The 24,837-nt window shown below is 43.6% G+C and overlaps 1 long non-coding RNA gene across 1 annotated transcript in view; it reads right to left on the minus strand.

Annotated features, from left to right (window-relative positions):
• Nucleotides 1-5,562: 5,562 nt before the first annotated feature.
• LOC122679310 overlaps nucleotides 5,563-24,837 on the minus strand; it is a 39,475-nt gene continuing 20,200 nt past the window's right edge. The window contains exons 2-3 of the long non-coding RNA XR_006336362.1: nucleotides 7,143-7,250; nucleotides 5,563-5,929 (exon numbers count right to left, since the gene is read on the minus strand). This is a non-coding gene — a long non-coding RNA (uncharacterized LOC122679310). The remainder of the gene's footprint in view (nucleotides 5,930-7,142; nucleotides 7,251-24,837) is intronic.

Genomic DNA, 24,837 nt, shown 5'->3' on the forward strand with positions numbered 1-24,837 from the left:
TTATAAGAAGACCCAGACAATTCTGGATGAAATAGTACAGGAATGTAAGGGGTAACATGAAATGCCCCCATAGCCCTCACCAGTTAAGGTCACAGCCTAAGCAGCCCCAGGCCAGACTTCAGCCCGGCTTAAGGGAGTTGTCTGCTACCATCATTATGCTGACTTGTCGTGTCAATATGTACTGTTAGCTTTTTTATTAACCTAGCTAATTTTAAAAAACAAAATTATTTGAAAAAGAAATTCAAACATTGCCAAAAATGTAGAAATCACTATCACTTTTAAATTTATATATTAATATTTTTAAAGTGCATCCATTTACTTCCAAAATGGTATGGATACACTCTGAAAAACAGCGGAATGGTGCATGGCAAAGATGACACAGGGGCTTCCTTGTTGCCTCAGTAGTAGAGAGTCTGTCTGCCAGTGCAGGAGACATTGGTTCAATCCCTGGGTCAGGAAGATCCCCTGGAGAAGGAAATGGCAACCCACTGCAGTATTCCTGCCTGGGAAATCACATGGACAGAGGAGTCTAACTGGGTACAGTCCGTGGGGTCACGAAAGAGTAGGACACAACTTAGCGACTAAATACACACAACAGAGTCACATGGTCCCCAAGGAGCTGGCAAGTGTGACCTGGCCTGTTTGCTGTGCCTCGAAAGGCTGCCCTAGGCACAGCAGGAGGACACACATGCTTTTCCAGGTAACAAGTTGGGACAAGGCATTCTAGGGAAGGAATCAGCATTTAGAAGACATGAAGGCATGCCAAGTATGTTTAGGCTTTGGTGAATGTCAGACTCCTGGAGGAGCTGCAGAAGTGTGAGCTGGTATACTGGGTGGAGCAAGGGAGCCCCAGCTGCACCCCAGAAACAGTGGGGAGCCTTGCATTATCTACACACTGGGTCCCAGCTACCGTAGCTTCCGAGCAGCAATCCACGTAAACTGTATCTCAAGAAGCCGTGGCAACTAGACCATGACATGAGAACATCTACATTTCTATTGGCCACCGAGCACAGGAACTGCCAAAAGCTTGTTTTTCTTTGATGTTTGCTGTTCACGTTCACAGACGACCCGAATGCCCTCCATGGTTCCTGGAGGAAGCTTCCACCCACAGTCAAGGAACGTGCACCCAGCAGTGAGAGGACCCAGAGGAGAGGCAGACCCAGCACGTATGGGAGACGGAGCCCACTGGGCCATCAGCTGCTTACTGCATCTTCCCAATGGGCGCTCAGCGTCTAGAGTCCCTGTAGACACAAAACCATCTTTTCTGCAAGAGGAGAGTAGGTCAATCCCCAGCTTTAAATGGAGAAGGTGGGACTTCACTGATGGTGCATTGACTGACTCTCTGTTCCCAACGCAGGGGGCTCAGGTTCAATCCCTGGTCAGGGAACTAGATTGCACGTGCTGCAACCATGAGTTTGTATGCCATAGCTAAAGATCCCATATGCTGCAACTAACACCCGTCACAGTGAAATAATTTTTTTTTTTTAAATGGAAGAGGCACTCTGAGACTAAACAGGATGCCTAGTGGAAATGCTGAAGAATGTCAGTGGGAATCATCTAAATCCACACTGTTCAACAGAAAAATAATATGAACCACAAGTGTAATTGTAAAATTCTCTAGTAGCCACTTTAAAGGTAGGAACAAACAGGTGAAATTAACTTTATTGAAAATATATGAACTTGTAAATGATATTAAAAAAATTAGTAATGGGACATTTTACCTTTTTTCTTACTAGGTTTTCAATATCCAGTGTGTATTTTAAACTTACAGTACATCTCAATTTGTATCAGCTACAGTTCAAATATTTGGTAGCCCCTTGAGGCTAATTGCTACTGGCTCCCGTTTAAATAGTGCTGATCTAGACTTCTGGAGAACAAAAAAGACGACTTTTTTCCATTTTGAGGCTTTTGGTGCCTTATAAGTAAATCTAAAATGCTCAGAAATTTAGATTTCATTCTTAGGTGATAGGCAGTCATAGGACTTCAAGCTGGAAAGTGAAATGACCAGATTTACATTTTACAGCACAAGATGAAACACTAAAAATTCTTCCTCCTCCTTCCAACCAGAAATACAGATTGGTCTTTATTTCAGATAAGCCAGTACTCAGCAAGTCCAAATTAAGGTTATTCTAGTTCAATTGGCCCAACTGAAGTATATTTAAAATTTTTTAATCCTTTAAACATTAAGAATTATATAACAGATTAAAAATGTATACACTGAAGATTTCTGTTGTAACTGTTACAGCCACTTGTTCCTGAGCTTAGACTTCCTGTTGAGCTTGGATGGATCTGCATTCTTCCAGGACTGACAGCCTCTCCCTGGGAGGTAATGAAGAGCTCAGATTCCAGGAGGGATGAACTTGCATTCTGGGAAGCCCCTTCTAAGGGAAAGCAGAACCACTCACTGTTTTAAGACATAGGCTTTCTTCATTCAATTTCATTTTCTTCAAATGATTTTCTAGTAAATAAAAAAAAGCACCTAGACATTAATTTACATGAGGAAATGCAAATTGTACACATACAGAAGATATACATTTATTCTAATTATCATTTATTAAATGTGCCAGGTACTGCAAGACTTTGGAGATCATTACACCAATAAATGCAGCCTTAAGATGACAGTTTATAGCTCGTCAGTTAACAATTTAAAAATAGTAACATCCATGCCAGGCTGTTAGGGTAAAACAGTTTACTCCTTCGCTGGCTGTTCATCATTCCTGCCTTCTGCAGAAGCAGTAGAATGGAATCTAAGAAACTGCAATCTGGGTCTCTTAAACCCAGATCCAACAGTCAGTTCCTGAAGTGGAGTCAAGGGTCTTGAGTCAGTACTTGAATTAAGACCCCTACCCAAGTCAATCAGTGCTAAGGGCAAGGTGGACTTGGAGTGTTTCATTTTAAAGTCTCCTTGATGCTCCCTAAACTGCCCTGTGAAGTACAGTATCCATGGTTTGGGGTCAATAACCCATGCTCCATCACAGAGGATGTGATTAGTGGTTGCCAACCTACTAGTCATTCCTAGAGGGTCTGAGTTTCTCTGCTATGATTTGTGCTGATGATTCCTCATCCCTGTTCTCAAGAGTGGGCCCCAAGTAGCCAAAGCCAACCAGTATAGTCCCATCTGCCCTGTCACAGGGCTTCCCAGGTGGCTCAGGGGTAGAGAATCTGCCTGTCAATGCAGGAGACACAGGTTTGATCCCTGAGTCGGGAAGATCCCCTGGAGAAGGAAATGGCAACCCACTCTAGTATTCTTGCCTGGGAAATCCCATGGACAGAGGAGCCTGTGGGCTACAGTCCATGGGGTCTCAAAGGGTTGGACATGACTTAGAGACTGAACAGCAGCGTTTAACATGGCCTGGTCTGTGTCACTTGCTGGATGCAGGAAGAGCCATTTGCCGGCCCAGCCCTAGATCATCACAGGCAGCGGAGCAGAGGAAACACTTGCCATTAGCACAAGGTATCCTCTCCACAAGGACACAGCCCCATGTAGCTGACTCCAGCTGTGCTAAAACGGAACAATGTGGGCTCACGTTGGCAGAGAGGGCTCTCAGTGCTGTGTGTGGACAAACTCATCTAACACACATACCAGCTCTGTAATCTTTGCAAAGAAGAGACTTACTGGAAGATGTAATGTGCCAGTTTGAATCCGGTCGGAGGGCTTGGGGCCAGGGCCACCCCTGGCTGTCCTGATCTTAGCCCTGGTGATTAGGGCAGGTGGCAAGGGCCTGAGCTTCAGAAGTGTGGGTGTGGACTCTGGGTTGGTTGCTCTGCACTGAAAAGCTTCTTAGAAAGCTGTTACCTCTAGGAACTGGCTACCCTGAGTGGGTGGACTCTCTATGGTGAGCAAAGCCTCAGATGCCCAAGTACGTTAAAAACATGCTTATTACAGAAGGGACCACAGGTCAGCAACTTGGCTTAAACTGATTCAGTTCAGCCGCTCAGTCATGTCTGACTCTTTGTGACCCCATGGGCTGCAGCACACCAGGCCTCCCTGTCCATCACCAACTCCCAGAGCTTACACAAACTCACATCCGTCGAGTCGGCAATGCCATCCAACCATCTCATCCTCTGTCGTCCCCTTCTCCTCCTGCCTTCAGTCTTTCCCAGCATCAGGGTCTTTTCCAATGAGTCAGCTCTTTGCATCAGGTAGCTAAAATATTGCAGTTTCAGCTTCAGCATCAGTCCTTCCAATGAATATTCAGGACAGATTTCCTTTAGGATGGACTGGTTGGATCTCCTTACAGTCCAAGGGACTCTCAAGAGACTTCTCCAACACCACAATTCAAAAGAATCAGTTCTTCAGTGGTCAGCTTTCTTTATGGTCCAACTCTCACATCTGTATATCACTACTGAGAAAACCATAGCTTTGACTAGATGGACCTTTGTTGGCAAAGTAATGTCTCTGCTTTTTAATGTGCTGTCTAGGTTGGTCATAGCTTTTCTTTAAAGGAGCAAGTGTCTTTTAATTTCATGGCCGCAGTCACCATCTGGAGTGATTTCGGAGCCCAAAATACAAAGTCTATCACTGTTTCCATTGTTTCCCCATCTACCTGCCATGAAGTGATGAGACTGGATTCCATGATCTTAGTTTTCTGAATGTTGAGTTTTAAGCCAGCTTTTTCACTCTCCTCTTAAACTGATTAGGTTAGAGGAAAAATGTCTTTGTATAGTACCTGCAGGGCTTCCCAGGTGGCGCTAGTAGTAAAGCCTGCCAATACAGAAGACTGAAGAGACTCAGGTTTGATCCCTGGGTCGGGAAGATACCTGGAGAAGGAAATGGCAACCCACCCCACTATTCTTGCCTGGGAAATCTCATGGGCACAAGAGCCTGGTGGGCTACAGTCCATGGGGTCACACGGAGTCAGACACAACTGAAGCGACTTAGCATGCACTCACGCGTGGTACCTGCACCTTTTCTATAAGTGTAAGCTTACTTTAAAATTTAGGAATTTCCGTAGCTGCCCAATGGGTAAGACTTGACCTCCTGATGCTGGGGTTTGTGTTCGATCCCTGCTCAGGGAGCTAAGATCCTACGTCACTCGTGGCCAAAAAAACAAACACAACAAGGGTGGACCTCAAAATTGTTACACTGAATGAAATAAGTCAGACAGAGAAGCAGAAACATTGTGTGACATCCCTTTTATTTGGAATCTAGAAAGTCATGATACAAATGAACTATTTACAAAACAGGAACAGACCCACAGACTTAGAGAACTTATGGTGGCCAGGGGAAAGGATGGGGTGAAGGGATAGTTAGGGAGTTTGGGATGGGCATGGGCATGTACACACTGCTATGTTTTAAATGGATAACAAACAAGGACTTACTGCACAGGGCACTCTGTTCAAGGTTATGTGGCAGCCTGGATGGAGGGGAGTTTGGAGGAGAGTGGATACATGTACATGTAGGACAGCCCCTTGACTGTCCACCTGAAACTATCACAGCACTGTTAATTGGCTATATTCCAGTACAAAATTTAAAAGTTTAATAATAATAATTAAAACAATAAGATAGAAACAATTCAATAAAGACTTAAAAAACGGTCCAAAAAAAAAAAAAAAACTTTTAAAAAAGAGGATTTACAGGTGTGTCCACTTTCATTGCACTGGACTTCTGGGGGGCGGGGGTGTCTTTAACGTTGCATCCACCACGGTGCCCAGACATTCGGCCTCCAGCATGTGTGTGAACCCAAGAGCAAATGTGGTAATGAGCACACAGAAAGGTCTTGCATTTCCCTTTGTGAGGTGACCTTGTCCGATGCTTCGGATGACAGTTTCAGCTGGGGGTGCTGCATGACCTCTGGCGTGCTCCACAGCCAGGCTCAAGTTCTGCCTAGTCCACTGTGCTCTCCGTGTGTGACCCACTGAAGCCTCTCCCCGAACCTCAGCAAATGGTTTGCTCTGTGCTATGTCCAGGAATGACACTTTTGGTCACCTGGAAAAGAGATAGTTGTCAGGAACCGTCTGTGTTAGGGTATAGCTGCCCACTTCCTGTGCCTCTGGGGTCAGGAGCTTCCCCCAGACTGCCCGCACCATCCAAGCTTGACATAAATCTAGTACCCTACAGCATTTTCCAATAAATACATCACTTTCATCAATCTAGAGCTGTCTTTACACCAGGCCCAAACATTTGCATGAAGAGTTCAAACATTTAATCTGTCCTTCAAATTTTTTTAAGTGAATTAATTAATGAATTCGTTTGGGCTGTGCTGGGTCTTCGCTGTTGCCGCTCAGACTCCTCTACTTGTGGCAAGTCGGGGCTGCTCTCTAGTTGCGGTGCTCAGGTTTCTCACTGCAGTGGTTTCTCTTGTTGCAGAGCACAGGTTCCAGGCATGCAGGCTTTAGTAGCTGTGGCTCCCGGGCTCTAGCGCACAGGCTCAGTAGTGCTCAGGGTGCAGAGGTTCAGTTGCTCTGCAGCATGTGGGGTCCTCCCAGACCAGGGATTGATCCCGTGTCTCCTGCACTAGCAGGTGAATTCTTTACCACTGTCACTAGGGAAGCCCTATTCTTCAGATTTTTTTCAGTATAGATGAAACAGACCATTTGGATGTCCCAGCTGTTGAGCATCACATAGACAGGTCTTTTCCATCTTGTTATTTATCTGTCTCTTGTCACTTACCAGGATTCTATCCCCTAAAAGGTGTGGGGCGGGGGGGGGGGAGAATCTTATTCTACCGGAAAGTCATTGCAAAAGGATTCATCTTTATAGGCACTGTAAGCATGCGAAGTCAATTTTCCTCCTTTCTAGGCACCAAAGGAATGCGGATTCGATAGCAATCTAGATGAGATTAGGCCCAGGTGTCTGGCTCTTGGGGTCAGTGCTGCTTTCTCTGAGCTCTGTGGCGCTGGGGAAGCCTCAACCTGTCTGTAGATGACACAACAGTACCATGTGACTTATGATGCTGTCATATAGGATGGTCAGATGCATGGACTCTGTCGGTAGGCTGGAGCTCTTACCTGGTCAGCAGTAAACTGTCTTCCTGGATGCTATACATTTTCTTTGGGAAAGACCTGAGATTGCTGCAGGCTTATGGTAGGGCCAGATATTAGAATCACCACTCCACAACTTTCTGGATTGGCTTCAGTGGCAATGTGGGGCTGTGCACTGGGGACCCAGAGACCACCCCCCACTCCCCACCCAGCTCTACCTTGAAAGAAGCCAGCTCTTCATCAAAATGAGGTGTCCTCGAGTTAAAGAGCCAATGTGCCTGCAAGGCAGAAGATCAGGTTGGAGAGTCGTCATGTTCCACACTCACCTGCAGAGGAGTGCAGAGCATTTTTGTGAGTGTTTTTGGATGTCTTAGGACAATAAGGTGTGAATTCTGCTTCGGGAATATCATGGCAGCTTTTAGCTAGGAACTGAAGGAGTTCTAGGGTTTGGTTTTTAAGAAACTTTCACGGTCCCTCCTATCAGATCCTGGAGGTTGAACTCGGCATCCAGAAGGTAATTTCAAAGATAATCTAAATGCACCACAGTTTCTTTATCCATTCCCCTGTCAGTGGACATCCAGGTTGCTTCCATGTCCTAGCTGTTGTAAATAGTGCTGCAGTGAACTTGAACTTCCCTGGTGGCTCAGATGGTAAAGAATGCAGGAGACCTGGGTTCAGAAGATCTCCTGGAGAAGGGAATGGCTACCCACTCCAGTATTCTGGCCTGGAGAATTCCGTGGACAGAGAAGCCTGGCAGGCTACAGTCCACGGGGTCACCAAAAACTGGACATGACTGAGCAACTTTCGCTTTCACTGCAATGAACACCGGGATACGTGTGTCTTTTTCAGTTATGCTCTTCTCAGGTTATATGCCCAGTAGTGGGATCGTTGGGTCATAGGGTAGCTTTATTCCTAATTTTTTAAGGAATCTCCATACTGTCTTACACAGTGGCTGCATCAATTTACATTCCCACCAACAGTGCAAGAGGGTTCCCTTTTCTCCATACCCTCTCTAGCATTTATTGTTCGTAGACTTTTTGATGATGGCCATTCTGACCAGCATGAGGTGATATCTCATTGCAGTTTTGATTTGTGTATTTCTCTAATAATGAGCGATATTGAGCATCTTTTCATGTGTTTACTAGCCATCTGTAGGTCTTATTTGAAGAAATGTCTGTTTAGGTCTTTTGCCCACTTTTTGATTGGGTTGTTTTTCTGTTATTGAGTTGCATACGCTGCTTGTATATTCTGGAAATTAATCCTTTGTCAGTTGTCCTATGGCTGATCCATGTTGATGCATGGCAGAAACCAACACAATGTTGCAATTATCCTTCAATTAAAAATAAATTAATTAATTAACAGGAAGAAAAAAAGATAACCTAAATGGCTTCATTCAAATTAGGAACCAAACCCAGCCAGACTGGGGGAGGGGCGACGACGTGGATATTCTCTGCCTGGGGAAGTGGGAGGAGCCAAGTCTCCCCCCACCCCCTTCCCGTCACGCCCCCGGCTCCCACCTCCACCCCAGCAGGGATGGGGCCTGGCGCTGGGGCGTCCGTGTCCCTGAGGGGTCCGGTGCTCTCATTAAGTACCTGTCAGAGGACATAATTTTCTTTCCTTTTCTCAAACAGTTAACTGACTTACTGGAGAGCAGGAAAATCCCTTCCCCTAGCAAATAAATTCTTCCTTACTCGGGATGTTCAGTCGCTCGGGTGTCTAACCCGAGCAGCTGTTACCGCTGCGTTTACAGGGTTTTTCAGGAGGGAGAAGAGGGCTTTGCAGCCTTCAAAGAAGGCTGGCCGGACCCAGGAGAGCCAGCCTGGGAGACCTCCGGCAGCCCCATAGAAGGAGCGAGTTAAATCAGGTCTCTGGAGAGGGGCCCAGCTGCTAGGCAGGAGGAAGCCCGGGGAATGGAGAAGTGAGACCGTTTCAGCATCACAGCGTAGAGCACAGCCTCCCTGACCCGGGCGGAAAACCGCAAATGGAAAAAGAAAAAAACTACTCAGAGAAGCCTTTGAGAACCTGCAGTAAGTGCTCTGCATCAGCACCAAGGCTGGGTTCCCTCACCCGGAATCAGATAATCAAACAAATAAACAAAAGCTTTTCTTTTTAATTGCACAGCCCCCTCTCCTGTCCAGTCCAAGGTTCTGAATGTTACAAGGAGCTGAGCTGAGAAAGGCAAGGCTTGCAGATCCTCCTGGTTTCCAAAGAGGGTGAATTTGGTGAATGCTGCCTAGCCACACAGGGGACCGGTACCCACCCTCCCCAGCCCCCGGCCACAGTCCATCAGCCTGGGCCCTGGAGCCTGGCTGCTGCTGCGGTTCTGTGCCACCCAAGTTGCAAACCAGTTCTGAGCTCTATGTTCTCATCTGCATCCTGCTGCCAACGGTGGCATTTCTCTCCCAGGCTTTGTGAGTACATGGTGGCGCTAGTGGTAAAGAACCCGCCTCCCAATGCAAGAGATGCAAGAGAGGAAATGGCAACCCACGCCAGTATTCTTGCCTGGAGAACCCATGGACAGAGGAGCCTGGTGGGCTACAATCCATAGGGACTCTCACGCAGGCACATGACATTAGGTCCAAGAAAATCACTTGGTAAAGCTTTCCTTCCAGCACTAGTTCAATCTTCGCTTAATTACTGAGTTAAAGAATCACTCGCATAGAAATGCCATGTCTCCTCCCTAATAACTTTCCCCTCTCTTTTTTCACTTCTTCTTTTTTCATAGTATCGAGTTACACATTTTGTTATTAGGTGAAGTCAATAAACATCTGATGAGTTAGTTACAAGAACACTGAGCTAAATAGGTTTGGGATGACGTGCCCTCAGAACTATCCAGATGGGAAAAAAACACATCAACACATCAGAAGCTTTTCAGTGGTGCTCTCGTCAAATGACTAAAGAGCCTGGAAGAGATCTCTCCCTCCAGTGCATGACTAATTACTGTGAGAATTTGCTAAGACTGTGACAACAAGGTACCACAGTCTTGGGAGCTTAAGTAGCAGAAGTTATTTTTCTCAGTGTTCTGGATCCAGGAGGTCCAAGCTCAGGGTGTCAGCAGTTTCTCCTGACATCTCTCTCCTTGGCCCGTGAGCGGCCATTCTTTCCATGTGTCTTCACATGGTCTTCCCTCACTGTGTGTCTGTGTCCTCGTCTCTGCTCTTAAGGACACTAGTCCTTTAGGATTCAGATCCACTCTCATAATCTCATCTTGCCTTAATCAGCTCTTTAAAGACCCTATCTCTGAATACAGTCACACTCTAAGGTACCAAGGACTGGGACTTCAGCATGTGGATTTTGAGAACACAATTCATCCTATGCATGCATGCTTGCTCAGTCCCTCATTCATGTCTGACTCTTCACAGCCCTGTGGACGTAGCCCTCCCAGCTCCTCAGGCTGGGATTCTCCAGGTAAGAATACTGAAGTGGGTTGCTATGCCCTCCTCCAGGGGAATCTTCCCAACTGACCCAGATATCAAACCAGCAGTTTCTGCACTGCAGGCAGATTCTTGCCTCTGAGCCACCAGGGAATCTCTCAATAACAATAATAATGACAATAACTAAATAAACAGCAAAGACTAGGGGTTCAAATGTTGCCAGGGATGAGCCACAAGGGACTTCTTACAAAATCTCAGATGGATCCCAACACACAAATCTTTCTTTGGTTCTTTTAATGACGAACTGCCTAAAAAATGTATGCTATTTAAATTGTTTGTTATCTTCCAGTTAAATAAGTTCAATAATTCCTGGTTTATTTTTCTGTCTATGGAATACTGTATCAAATATTCACGTCAGGGAGGAGCCAAGATGGCGGAGGAGTAGGACGGGGAGACCACTTTCTCTCCTACAAATTCATCAAAAGAATAACTGAACGCAGAGCAAACTTCGCAAAACAACTTCAGATCGCTAGCTAAGGTCATCAGGCGCCCAGAAAAGCAGCCCATTGTCTTCGAAAGGAGGTAGGACAAAATATAAAAGATAAAAAGTGAGACAAAAGAGCTAAGGACGGAGATCCGTCCCGGGAGCTCTTAGGCGGCATTGCTTGGGGTAGGGTCCGGGCCTGAGTGCCCTGAGGACAATCGGAGGGAACTTCTGTGAGTTGCCAACTTGAACTGTGGGAGACCAAAAGAGAGAGAGTAAATTAACCGCCCGAACACACTGCCGGCCGTTCGCAGAACAAAGAGACCGAGAGGGTCCAGAGAGGAGCTCGCAGGCTGCGGACCGGCCCAGCCCCGCTGGAGGCAGGAGGCAGGGGGGAGGGGAAGGTCGCGGCGAGACACAGGGCGCAGGCACCCGACCGGCGCGGGCAGGGACTGGGGCTGGGACGCGGAGGGCGGAAGGCGCGCGCGCCCGACTGGCGCCAGCGGAAACTGAGTCTGGGTCCGTGGAAGGGAGGGGGCGCGCCACACCTGGGGAGAGTGCGCCCACCAAGCCCCTGGCTGCCTGGACCGCTCTGACGGGGAAGGCACAGAGAGCAGACGCAGCGTTTCCTTCCGCGCTTTTGTGGAACACCCGAGGGCTGGAACCTCGCGCAGCGCGGGGCGCGCTCCATATAGAACAGCCGGGAGCCTGAGCAGCACAGACGGAGAAAGCAGCGTCAGCCCCTCCCGTCAGCCCCAGCCCATCCCCGCGGCGCAGGCCTGTCCCCACAGCGCCAGCCCCTCCCTGCAGCGCCAGCCCATCCCTGCCCCGCGGAGCGACGGAACTAGCTACCTGAATAAGAGTCCACCTCCGCCCGCCTGTGTCAGGGCGGAAATGAGGCTCTGAAGAGACCGGCAAACAGAAGCCAAATAAACAAAGGGAACCGCTTCAGAAGGGACTGGTGCAACAGATTAAAATCCCTCTAGGAAACACTGACTACACCGGAGGGGCCTGTAGATATCGAGAAGCGTAAGCTGGAACGAGGAGCTATCTGAAACTGAGCCGAACCCACACTGACTGCAACAGCTCCAGAGAAACTCCTAGATATAATTTTACTTTTTTCTCTTTTTTTATTTTTTTTTTTATTTTTTTTATATTCTTTTTTCTTTTTTTTCTTTTTTCTTTCTTCTCTTTTATTTTCCTTTAAAATCCCCTATTACTCCCCCATTACTCCTTAACTTTCATTTCCACAGACTTTTATGATTTTTTAATTAGGGGGGAAAAAAAAATTTCTTTTTTCTTTTTTTTTCTTTTTCTTTCTTTTTTTTCTTTCCTTTTTCTCTTCTATTTTCTATTTTTCTTTTTCTCTTATTTCTTTTAAAGTCCTCTAGTACTCCTCTACTACTCCTTAATTTTCATTTTCAATACACTATAACCTTACAAAAAAAAAAAAAGCAGAGAAGCCCTATTTTTAAACCGAAGATTATTCTCTCCCAATCTTGACTCTCTGTTTTCTACCTCAGAACACCTCTATTTCCTCCTTTCCCCTTCTCTTCCCAATCCAATTCTGTGAATCCTTGTAGGTGACTGGGCTACGGAGAACACTCTGGGAACAGACAGCTGCGTAGATCTGTCTCTCTCCTCTTGAGTCCCCCTTTTTCTCCTCCTGTTCATCTCTATCTCCCTCCTCCCTCTCCTCTTCTTCATGTAACTCTGTGAACCTCTCTGGGTGTCCCTAACGGGGGAGAATCTTTTAGCCATTAACCTAGAAGTTTTCTTATCAGGGCTGTATAGTTGGAGAAGTCCTGAGACTACAGGAAGAATAAAACTGAAATCCAGAGGCAGGAGACTTAAGCCCAAAACCTGAGAACACCAGAAAACTCCTGACTACATGGAACTTGAAGTAATAAGTAACCGTCCAAAAGCCTCCATACCTACACTGAAACCAACCACCACCCAAGAGCCAATAAGTTTTAGAGCAAGACATACCACGCAAATTCTCCAGCAACGCAGGAACATAGCCCTGAACATCAACATACAGGCTGCCCAAGGTGACACCTAACACATAGACCCATCTCAAAACTCATTACTGGGCACTCCATTGCTTTCCAAAGAGAAGAAATCAAGTTCCACGCACCAGAACACTGACGCAAGCTCCCCTAACCAGGAAATCTTGACAAGCCAATCGTCTAACCCCACCCACTGGGTTAATCCTCCACAATAAAAAGGAACCACAGACCTCCAGAATACAGAAAGCCCACTCCAGATACAGCAATCTAAACAAGATGAAAAGGCAAAGAAATACCCAACAGGTAAAGGAACATGAAAAATGCCCACCAACTCAAACAAAAGAGGAGGAGATAGGGAATCTACCTGAAAAAGAATTTAGAATAATGATAATAAAAATGATCCAAAATCTTGAAAACAAAATGGAGTTACAGATAAATAGCCTGGAAACAAAGATTGAAAAGATTCAAGAACTGTTTAATAAAGACCTAGAAGAAATAAAAAAGAGTCAATTAAAAATGAATAATGCAATGAATGAGATCAAAAACACTTTGGAGGGAACCAAGAGTAGAATAACAGAGGCAGAAGATAGGATAAGTGAGGTAGAAGATAAAATGGTGGAAATAAATGAAGCAGAGAGGAAAAAAGAAAAAAGGATCAAAAGAAATGAGGACAACCTCAGGGACCTCTGGGACACTGTGAAACGCCCCAACATTCGAATCATAGGAGTTCCAGAAGAAGAAGACAAAAAGAAAGGCCATGAGAAAATACTCGAGGAGATAATAGCTGAAAACTTCCCTAAAATGGGGAAGGAAATAGCCACCCAAATCCAAGAAACCCAGAGAGTCCCAAACAGGATAAACCCAAGGCGAAACACCCCAAGACACATATTAATCAAATTAAAAAAGATCAAACCAAAGAACAAATATTAAAAGCAGCAAGGGAAAAACAACAAATAACACACAAAGGGATTCCCATAAGGATAACAGCTGATCTATCAATAGAAACCCTCCAGGCCAGAAGGGAATGGCAGGACGTACTGAAAGTAATGAAAGAGAATAACCTACAACCTAGATTACTGTATCCAGCAAGGATCTCATTCAGATGTGAAGGAGAATTCAAAAGCTTTACAGATAAGCAAAAGCTGAGAGAATTCAGCACCACCAAACCAGCTCTTCAACAAATGCTAAAGGATCTTCTCTAGACAGGAAATACAGAAAGGTTGTATAAACGTGAACCCAAAACAACAAAGTAAATGGCAACGGGACCACACCTATCAATAATTACCCTAAATGTAAATGGGTTGAATGCCCCAACCAAAAGACAAAGATTGGCTGAATGGATACAAAAACAAGACCCCTATATATGCTGTCTACAAGAGACCCACCTCAAAACAAGAGACACATACAGACTAAAAGTGAAGGGCTGGAAAAAAATATTTCATGCAAACGGAGACCAAAAGAAAGCAGGAGTCGCAATACTCATATCAGATAAAATAGACTTTCAAATAAAGGATGTGAAAAGAGACAAAGAAGGACACTACATAATGATCAAAGGATCAATCAAAGAAGAAGATATAACAATTATAAATATATATGCACCCAACATAGGAGCACCGCAATATGTACGGCAAACGCTAACGAGTATGAAAGAGGAAATTAATAGTAACACAATAATAGTGGGAGACTTTAATACCCCACTCACAACTATGGATAGATCAACTAAACAGAAAATTAACAAGGAAACACAAACCTTAAATGACACAATGGACCAGCTAGACCTAATTGATATCTATAGGACATTTCACCCCAAAACAATCAACTTCACCTTTTTCTCAAGTGCACACGGAACATTCTCCAGAATAGATCACATCCTGGGCCATAAATCTGGTCTTGGAAAATTCAAAAAAATTGAAATCATTCCAGTCATCTTTTCTGACCACAGTGCAGTAAGATTAGATCTCAATTACAGGAAAAAAATTGTTAAAACTTCAAACATATGGAGGCTAAATAACACGCTTCTGAATAACCAACAAATCATAGAAGAAATCAAAAAAGAAATCAAAATATGTATAGAAATGAATGAAAATGAAAACACAACAACCCAAAACCTATGGGACACTGTAAAAGCAGTGCTAAGGGGAAGGTTCATAGCATTACAGGCTTACATCAAGAAACAAGAAAAAAACCAAATAAATAACCTATCTCTACACCTAAAGCAATTAGAGAAGGAAGAAATGAAGAACCCCAGGGTTAGCAGAAGGAAAGAAATCTTAAAAATCAGGGCAGAAATAAATGCAAAAGAAACTAAAGAGACCATAGCAAAAATCAACAAAGCTAAAAGCTGGTTTTTTGAAAAAATAAACAAAATTGACAAACCATTAGCAAGACTCATTAAGAAACAAAGAGAGAAAAACCAAATTAACAAAATTAGAAATGAAAATGGAGAGATCACAACAGACAACACTGAAATACAAAGGATCATAAGAGACTACTACCAGCAGCTCTATGCCAATAAAATGGACAACTTGGATGAAATGGACAAATTCTTAGAAAAGTATAACTTTCCAAAACTGAACCAGGAAGAAATAGAAGATCTTAACAGACCCATCACAAGCAAGGAAATCGAAACTGTCATCAAAAATCTTCCAGCAAACAAAAGCCCAGGACCAGATGGCTTCACAGCTGAATTCTACCAAAAATTTAGAGAAGAGCTAACACCTATCTTACTCAAACTCTTCCAGAAAATCGCAGATGAAGGTAAGCTTCCAAACTCATTCTATGAGGCCACCATCACCCTAATTCCAAAACCAGACAAAGATGCCACAAAAAAAGAAAACTACAGGCCAATATCACTGATGAACATAGATGCAAAAATCCTTAACAAAATTCTAGCAAACAGAATCCAACAACATATTAAAAAAATCATACACCATGACCAAGTGGGCTTTATCCCAGGAATGCAAGGATTCTTTAATATCTGCAAATCAATCAATGTAATACACCACATTAACAAATTGAAAGATAAAAACCATATGATTATCTCAATAGATGCAGAGAAAGCCTTTGACAAAATTCAACACTCATTTATGATTAAAACTCTCCAAAAAGCAGGAATAGAAGGAACATACCTCAACATAATAAAAGCTATATATGACAAACCCACAGCAAGCATCACCCTCAATGGTGAAAAATTGAAGGCATTTCCCCTGAAATCAGGAACAAGACAAGGGTGCCCACTCTCACCACTACTATTCAACATAGTGTTGGAAGTTCTGGCCACAGCAATCAGAGCAGACAAAGAAGTAAAAGGAATCCAGATAGGAAAAGAAGAAGTAAAACTCTCACTGTTTGCAGATGACATGATCCTCTATATAGAAAACCCTAAAGACTCTTCCAGAAAATTACTAGAGCTAATCAATGAATATAGTAAAGTTGCAGGATATAAAATTAACACACAGAAATCCCTTGCATTCCTATATACTAACAATGAAAAAACAGAAAGAGAAATTAAGGAAACAATACCATTCACCATTGCAACAAAAAGAATAAAATACTTAGGAGTATATCTACCTGAAGAAACAAAGGATCTATACATAGAAAACTATAAAACACTGATGAAAGAAATCAAAGAGGACACAAACAGATGGAGAAACATACCGTGCTCATGGATTGGAAGAATCAATATTGTCAAAATGGCTATTCTACCCAAAGCAATCTATAGATTCAATGCAATCCCTATCAAGCTACCAACGGTATTTTTCACAGAACTAGACCAAAGAATTTCACAATTTGTATGGAAATACAAAAAACCTCGAATAGCCAAAATAATCTTGAGAAAGAAGAATGGAACTGGAGGAATCAACCTGCCTGACTTCAGACTCTACTACAAAGCCACAGTCATCAAGACAGTATGGTACTGGCACAAAGACAGAAATATAGATCAATGGAACAGAATAGAAAGCCCAGAGATAAATCCACGAACCTATGGACACCTTATCTTTGACAAAGGAGGCAAGGATATACAATGGAAAAAAGACAACCTCTTTAACAAGTGGTGCTGGGAAAACTGGTCAACCACTTGTAAAAGAATGAAACTAGAACACTTTCTAACACCATACACAAAAATAAACTCAAAATGGATTAAAGATCTAAATGTAAGACCAGAAACTATAAAACTCCTAGAGGAGAACATAGGCAAAACACTCTCCGACATAAATCACAGCAAGATCCTCTATGACCCACCTCCCAGAATATTGGAAATAAAAGCAAAACTAAACAAATGGGACCTAATGAAACTTAAAAGCTTTTGCACTACAAAGGAAACTATAAGTAAGGTGAAAAGACAGCCCTCAGATTGGGAGAAAATAATAGCAAATGAAGAAACAGACAAAGGATTAATCTCAAAAATATACAAGCAACTCCTGCAGCTCAATTCCAGAAAAATAAATGACCCAATCAAAAAATGGGCCAAAGAACTAAACAGACATTTCTCCAAAGAAGACATACAGATGGCTAACAAACACATGAAAAGATGCTCAACATCACTCATTATTAGAGAAATGCAAATCAAAACCACAATGAGGTACCATTACATGCCAGTCAGGATGGCTGCTATCCAAAAGTCTACAAGCAATAAATGCTGGAGAGGGTGTGGAGAAAAGGGAACCCTCTTACACTGTTGGTGGGAATGCAAACTAGTACAGCCGCTATGGAAAACAGTGTGGAGATTTCTTAAAAAACTGGAAATAGAACTGCCATATGACCCAGCAATCCCACTTCTGGACATACACACTGAGGAAACCAGATCTGAAAGAGACACGTGCACCCCAATGTTCATCGCAGCACTGTTTATAATAGCCAGGACATGGAAGCAACCTAGATGCCCATCAGCAGATGAATGGATAAGGAAGCTGTGGTACATATACACCATGGAATATTACTCAGCCATTAAAAAGAATTCATTTGAACCAGCCCTAATGAGATGGATGAAGCTGGAGCCCATTATACAGAGTGAAGTAAGCCAGAAAGATAAAGAACATTACAGCATACTAACACATATATATGGACTTTAGAAAGGTGATAATGATAACCCTATATGCAAAACAGAAAAAGAGACACAGAAATACAGAACAGACTTTTGAACTCTGTGGGAGAATGTGAGGGTGGGATATTTCAAAAGAACAGCATGTATACTATCTATGGTGAAACAGATCACCAGCCCAGGTGGGATGCATGAGACAAGTGCTCCGGCCTGGTGCACTGGGAAGACCCAGAGGAATCGGGTGGAGAGGGAGGTGGGAGGGGGGATCGGGATTGGGAATACATGTAAATCCATGGCTGATTCATATCAATGTATGACAAAACCCACTGGAAAAAAAAAATATTCACGTCAAGTTTAAAAGTTCAAATAATCATTGGAATGAATGACTACTTGTGAAAAACAGTAAATAAATAAGTTTATGGCAATTTAATTATTTTTATCTTACCCCTCTCTCCCTTATTCCTTTGGAATGGGGAGGGTCCATGCTGTGGAGACTACTGAAGGTCAGGGGGCCATGGTATCAGGGAGGTAGATAGGGATGCTAGAGGCAGGAGACGTGGACGGAGACATAAAGCCTCTTTGTAGTGGAGGCGGGCCTTAAACTGGGGCCCTGAGTGGATCCATAGATCAATAGTTCCAGGTCTACCCCATTTGGCCACAAGCCCCTTCTCTACTGAGCTTCACATAGTGTGTCTATACTAGTTCTGCAGAGTTGTTGTGCTGTTTCTCTATGTGCATGTACCACAGTTAGCTAGAGGGGTAGAATGGGGTGGTGGGTGGAAGGGAGGTTCAAGAGAGAGGGGACATATGCATAATTATGGCTGATTCATCCCTGGTGGCTCAGAGGGTAAAGCATCTGCCTGCAATGAAGGAGACCTAGGTTCGATCCCTGGGTGGGGAAGATCCCCTGGAGAAGGGAATGGCAACCCACTCCAGTACTCTTGCCTGGAAAACCCCACGGATGGAGGAGCCTCGTAGGCTATAGTCCATGGGGTCGCAAGGAGTCGGACACGACTGAGCGACTTCACTTCACATGTTGTTTATGGCAGAAACAAACACAACATTGTAAAACAATTATCCTCCGATTTAAAATTAAAATAAAAGCAATTCAGTTTTTGCATATCTAGGCTGTTTTCAATCTTTACTCAAAAGAGCGTTGCAGTGAACATTTACATTGGGAGTTGTATTTTGCCTTTAAATTCCTTCTTACCTGAATTCTGACTTTTTTAGTGTTACACTCTCTGAACCTGGGATAGCATTCCTGACTTGCTTCTCCTGATTAGGCATCAGAACTGGGTGGCTCTTACACTCTCTTGTTCTCTCCCAAGACACACAGACACGCACGCACACCCCAACAGTAGGTTTCCCGCTCAGGGCACCCAAGACAAGGAAGGAGCAGCCAAAGTACAGACTGATGCATCCGTAGATCCTGGAGCCACTCAGGAAGAATCCAGTCTTGGGAAGGAAAGCCTTTGAGATCCTGTTGTGGTGTTGTTGTTCAGTCGCTGTCATGTCCAACTCTTTCTGACCACATAAAGTGCAACACACTGGGCTCCTCTGTCCTTTACTATCTGCCAGAGCTTGTTCAGATTCATGTCCATCGAGTCCGTGATGCTATCTAACCATCTCGTCCTCTGTCACCCCCTTCCCCTTTTACCTCCAGTCTTTCTCAGCATCAAGGTCTTTTCTAGTGAGTCAGCTCATCGCATCAGGTGGCCAAAATATTGGAGCTTCAGGATCAGTCCTTCCAGTGAATATTTAGGGTTGATTTCCTTTAGGACTGACTGGTTTAATCTCCTTACAGGCCACGGGACTCTCAAGAGTCTTCTCCAGCACCACAATTCAAAAGCATCTATTCTTTGGCACTCAGCCTTCTTTATGGTTCAGTTCTCACATCTGTACATGTCTACTGGAAAAACCATAGCTTTGACTATACAGACCTTTGTTGAGATTCTAGGAGGGGTTTAATGCTGTTAGCTTAATCTCACCTGATTTGCCACCAAAGTAAAATGGAGAATTGTGGGGATTATTTCAACAACTTCTGCTACAATCTTGAATAACTTAGCTATAGACTTTAATTTCATTTTTCTAGTATTCTTTTCAGCTTGAAGGCTTACCCTAGAGCAATTGTTTCTTCCCTTGTTGAATAAATATTTCAGAGACAATCACAGGCTAGGGAGTGCCCATTTGGTGCTTGGCTTACAGAATAAAGGTTATTTTCGTCATGGTTTTTCCCTTTGTTTGGATCAGTTCCTAAATATTTACAGATTAAATTCTGACCTGTGGCACTACTGGATGGTCAGAATTTGTCATATCAAAACAAAAGGATATCTTGTTTTATTTATTCATTTATGTTTGTTCAACTGAGTAGAAGGGGAACCTCCCCACCAACGGTGATGCTCTGCCCTTCCAACAGGAAAGCAGTCAGAGGCCGTGTGTCAGTGAGTGATGTTCCAATAAAACTTTATTTATAGACACAAGAATTTGGATTTCATTTTCATGTGTTATAAAATAATATTCTTTTCTTCTTTTTAAAAACTGTGTTAGTCACTCAGTCATGTCCGACTCTTTGCGACCCCATGGACTACAGCCCACCAGGCTCTTCTGTCCACGGAATTCTCCAGGCAAGAATACTGGAATGGGCTGCCATTTCCTTCTCCATTTTAAAAACTATTTACAAATTAAGAAAATATAAATAACTGTAGGTATATATTCTACATTTTTCTAAAAACTCCCACGACAACAGCAACAAACCATTTACAAACGTGAAAACCATGCTTATCTGACAGGCCTTCCAAAAACGTTGAGTCAGACTTGACCCCTTGGGGTATAGCTTGCTGACCTGCAACCTGAAATTACCGAGAAATGTCCAATAGTCAACATGCCTTCTGGTTAATTTCAGGAAATTGAAGGCCATTTGGCTCCAGGTAAGTAAGATAAGGTATACAGGCAGGGAGTGGCACTTTCTCACGTTAAGTATTTCTTGAGACTGACTCTGGCTGTAATGGGTCTAGAATTGCCGGATTCCCCTTACCCCACCCCGCATTGCGTCCCTCCCATCCCCCCACCCCACTGAATGGGCTGCTTGCTGCAGGATGGTTTTCACCCAGGGCCACAACATGTTTTGAATGAAAAAACACCTGCTTACTATGCGAAGCAGACTCAAAGGCAGAAAGCATAGCAAATGAAGTCTTTCCACCCAAGGAGGCTTTTCCGGTAGTGAAACTAAAGAAGCAGCAGCACGTACTGATGAATCTGTGTTCACATTTGTACTTGAGGGCGCGACGTGGTGGTGAGCATACCTGAGTGCTGTCCACTGCAAGTGCAGCCCAGGAGAACCTGCGCCATGGATGTCTCAGGAGTGCCCCCGGAACTACCTTGAATGTCGAAGTCTAGGATGGTACCTCCTTATTAAAAGAGCTATTTAGGAGGACGCAGAAATAATAGCCTGAACTTAGTGCTTTCACGGCACTCCGGCATCCTTAGCGGCATTGTCATGCTGGTTCTCACGTCTTAAGGCAAAGCAGTGTCTGGAACAGTGTTGGGGGCTCTCAGTCCTATGGCAACCCTCGATGCGCCCACATCCATCTTACAGTCAAAGCAAAGAAGGTTCAGCAAAGTCATGGGCTATCAACACAGGTGTGACTCTAAGACCTTATATATTACTGACTATGCCCCACTGTTCTCCTCCCAATTGTTTTGTGAAGCCAAAATTATTTCCACCTTAATGAGCAGAGCCAGAGACGCTAAATGACTTGCCCAAACCTCATCAAATTACCACCTTATGACTTCAAGCCCAATATGGCCACTTCCACTAATATATGGTTAAAACAAAGTGATCAGGAAGGTGAGGATTTTAGGTTTAAAAACAAGAAGACAAAAGCTCTAATATTTATGCTTATAACTTTACTCATTTGCAGAAAGCAGAAAAATCACAAAATTCTTAAGACACAAAAACAAAGTAACAAAAGTAAGAGGCTTTTCATTAACATCCTGACAGCCCATCTTTTTTAAAATATTTATATAATTGACATTGAGCACTGTATTGTATCAGTTTCAGGTGTACACTGTGATGGCCTGATACACGTATATATTATGAAATGAGTACCACACAAAGTCACATCACCTCACAGAAATACAAAATTTTTTCCCTTTAAGATCTTCTCTCTTAGCAGCTTTCAAATATGCAATACAGGATTATGTCTGTAGTTGCCATGCAGTACATGACCTCCCCAAAACTTACTTAGCTCATAATTGGAAGTCTGTACTTTTTGACCATCTTCATCCATTTCACCTGGGCTTCTCTGGTAGCTCAGTGGTAAAGAATCTGCCTGCTAATGCAGGAGATGCACATTTCAACCCTGGGTCCGGAAGAGCCCCTGGAGAAGAAAATGGCAAGCCACTCCAGTATTCTTGCCTGGAAAATCCCATAGACAGAGGAGCCTAGTGGGCTGTAGTTCATGGGGTTGCAAAGAGTCAAATATGGCTGAGCACCCAAAGACACCCATTTCACCTACCTTCACTTATTTTTCAATTGGATTGTTTTTGTTTTCTATTGAGTTGTATGAGTTCTTCACATATTTGCATGAAAGTGAAAAGTGAAAGTCACTCAGTCATGTCCGACTCTTTGCGACCACATGGACTATACAGTCCATGGAATTCTCCAGGCCATACTGGAGTGGGTAGCCTTTCCCTTCTCAAGGGGATCTTCCCAACCCAGAGATTGAACCCAGGTCTCCCGCATCACAGGTGGATTCTTTTACCCGTTGAGCCACAAGGGAATGCACACATGCAAAAACGTGGCTGCCCAGTTTTCCCAACACCATTTATTGGCAAGACAGTTCTTTTCCACTGTGCTTTCTTGGCTCCTTTCTCGTAAATCAGTTGATCACATATTTGCTTCCCTTGTGGCTTAGCTGGAAATTAACCCACTTGCAATGCGGGAGACCTGGATTCGATCCCTGAGTTGGAAAAATCCCCTGGAGAAGGGAAAGGCTACCCACTCCAGTATTATGGCCTGGAGAATTCCATGGACTGTATAGTCCATGGGGTTGCAAAGAGTCGGACACGACTGAGCGACTTTCACTTTCACTTGTGCTTAGTCTCTCAGTCATGTCTGACTCTGTGCAACCCATGGAGCCCTGCCAGGCTCCTCTGTCCATGAGGATTCTCCAGGCAAGAATACTGGAGTGGGTTGCCATGCTCTCCTCCAGGGGATCTTCCCAACCAGGGAACAAACCTAGTCTCCTGCATTGCAGGAAGATTCTTTACTGTCTGAGCCACCAGGAAAATCAGTTGACCACATATGTGTGGGTTTACTTCTGGGCTCTTACTCTATTCCATGATCTGTGTGTCTATGTGTAGGCCAGCACCATACTGTTTTCATTACTAAAGCTCTGTAAACTGTTTGAAATCAGGAAGTGTGATTCCTCTAGCTTTGTTTTTCTTTCTTAAGAAAGAAATCATTTTGGCTGTTTAGGGTCTTTTGTGGTTCCATAAAATTAAGGATTATTTGTTCTATTTCTGTGAAAAATGGCACTGGAATTTTGTTAGGGATTGCACTGAATCCTTAGATTGCATTGTATAGCATGAACATTTTAACAATATTATGTCTTCCAATCCATGATCACAGAATATTCTTCCATTTATTTGTTTGTCCTTCAGTTTCCTTCATCAGTGTCTTATAGTTTTCAGTATACAGGTTTTTTACTTCCTTGGTTAAATTTATTTCTAGGCATTTTAGTCTTTTTTGATGCGATTGTAAATGGGATTTTTTTTTCTTTCTGATAGTTGTTATTCATATACAGAGATGCAACAGATATTTGTGTGTTGATTTTGTATATTTTAACTTTACTGAATTCATTTTTCAGTTCTAACACTTTTTTGGTGGAGTCTTCAGGGTTTTCTATATATAATACCATGACATCTGCAAATAGAGACAGTTTCACTTCTTCCTTCCTGATTTGGATGTCTTTTATTTCTTCTTCTTGCCTACTGGCTCTGGCAAGGACTTCCAGTACTATGTTGAATAAAAGTGTGGGACAGTGGGCATCCTTGCCTTGTTCTTGATCTTAGAGGAAAGGTCTTCAGGTTGTCATTGTTGAGTACTGTGTTACATGAGTGGAGAGCAGAATAAGAGAATATTAGTAGGTACGCACACTGCAGACACACATGCACACACATTACATTCATATTTATGTCTCTGTTCATATCTCCTTAACATGTGACTCTGTCTTTGCAGAAGGAGACCACAGGGCAATGCTGACCCTAGATTTGGGATCCTAGTTCTTTCCTGACTTTTGTTTGTTGGCTTCCCAGGTGGTGCTAGTGGTAAAGAACCCACCTGCCAATGCAGGAGATACAGATTCGATCCCTGGGTCAGGAAGATCCCCTGGAGAAGGAAATGGCAACCCACTCCAGTATTCTTGCCAGGAAACCCCATGGACAGAAGATCCTAGAGGGGTGCAGTCTATGGGGCCACAGAGTCAGACACGACTTAGTGACTGAGCACATTTGTTGGTTGGTGTTTGAGTCTGCTGGGATGACCACAACAAAATACTCCAGATGGGTGACTTAAACAACAGAATTTTTCTCACAACTGTGGAGGCTAGAATAAGATGTCTACTGGGGTGGTTTCTCCTGAGACCTCTCCTCTGCCTATGTCCTCACATAGTCTTCCCTTGTTCTATGTGTTATGTCCTAAACTCCTTTTCTTATAAGGACACCAGTCATATCAGATTGGGCCTACCTGTAGGACCTCATTTTAATTTAAATACCTCTAAAGCCATGTCTTCATATACGGATATGTTCTGAGGTACTATGGGTTGGATTTAATATATGAATGGGGGTGAGGGCAGAATACAATTGTTTTGTTGTTGTTTAGTTGCTAAGTCAAGTCCAACTCTTTGTGACTCCATGGACTGTAACCTGTCAGGCTCCTCTGTCCACGGATTTCCCAGGCAAGAATACTAGAGTGGGTTGTCATTTCCTTCTCCATGTGATCTT

The sequence above is a fragment of the Cervus elaphus genome, chromosome 21, assembly GCF_910594005.1.
Source record: "Cervus elaphus chromosome 21, mCerEla1.1, whole genome shotgun sequence".
NCBI classification, from domain to species: Eukaryota; Metazoa; Chordata; class Mammalia; order Artiodactyla; family Cervidae; genus Cervus; species Cervus elaphus.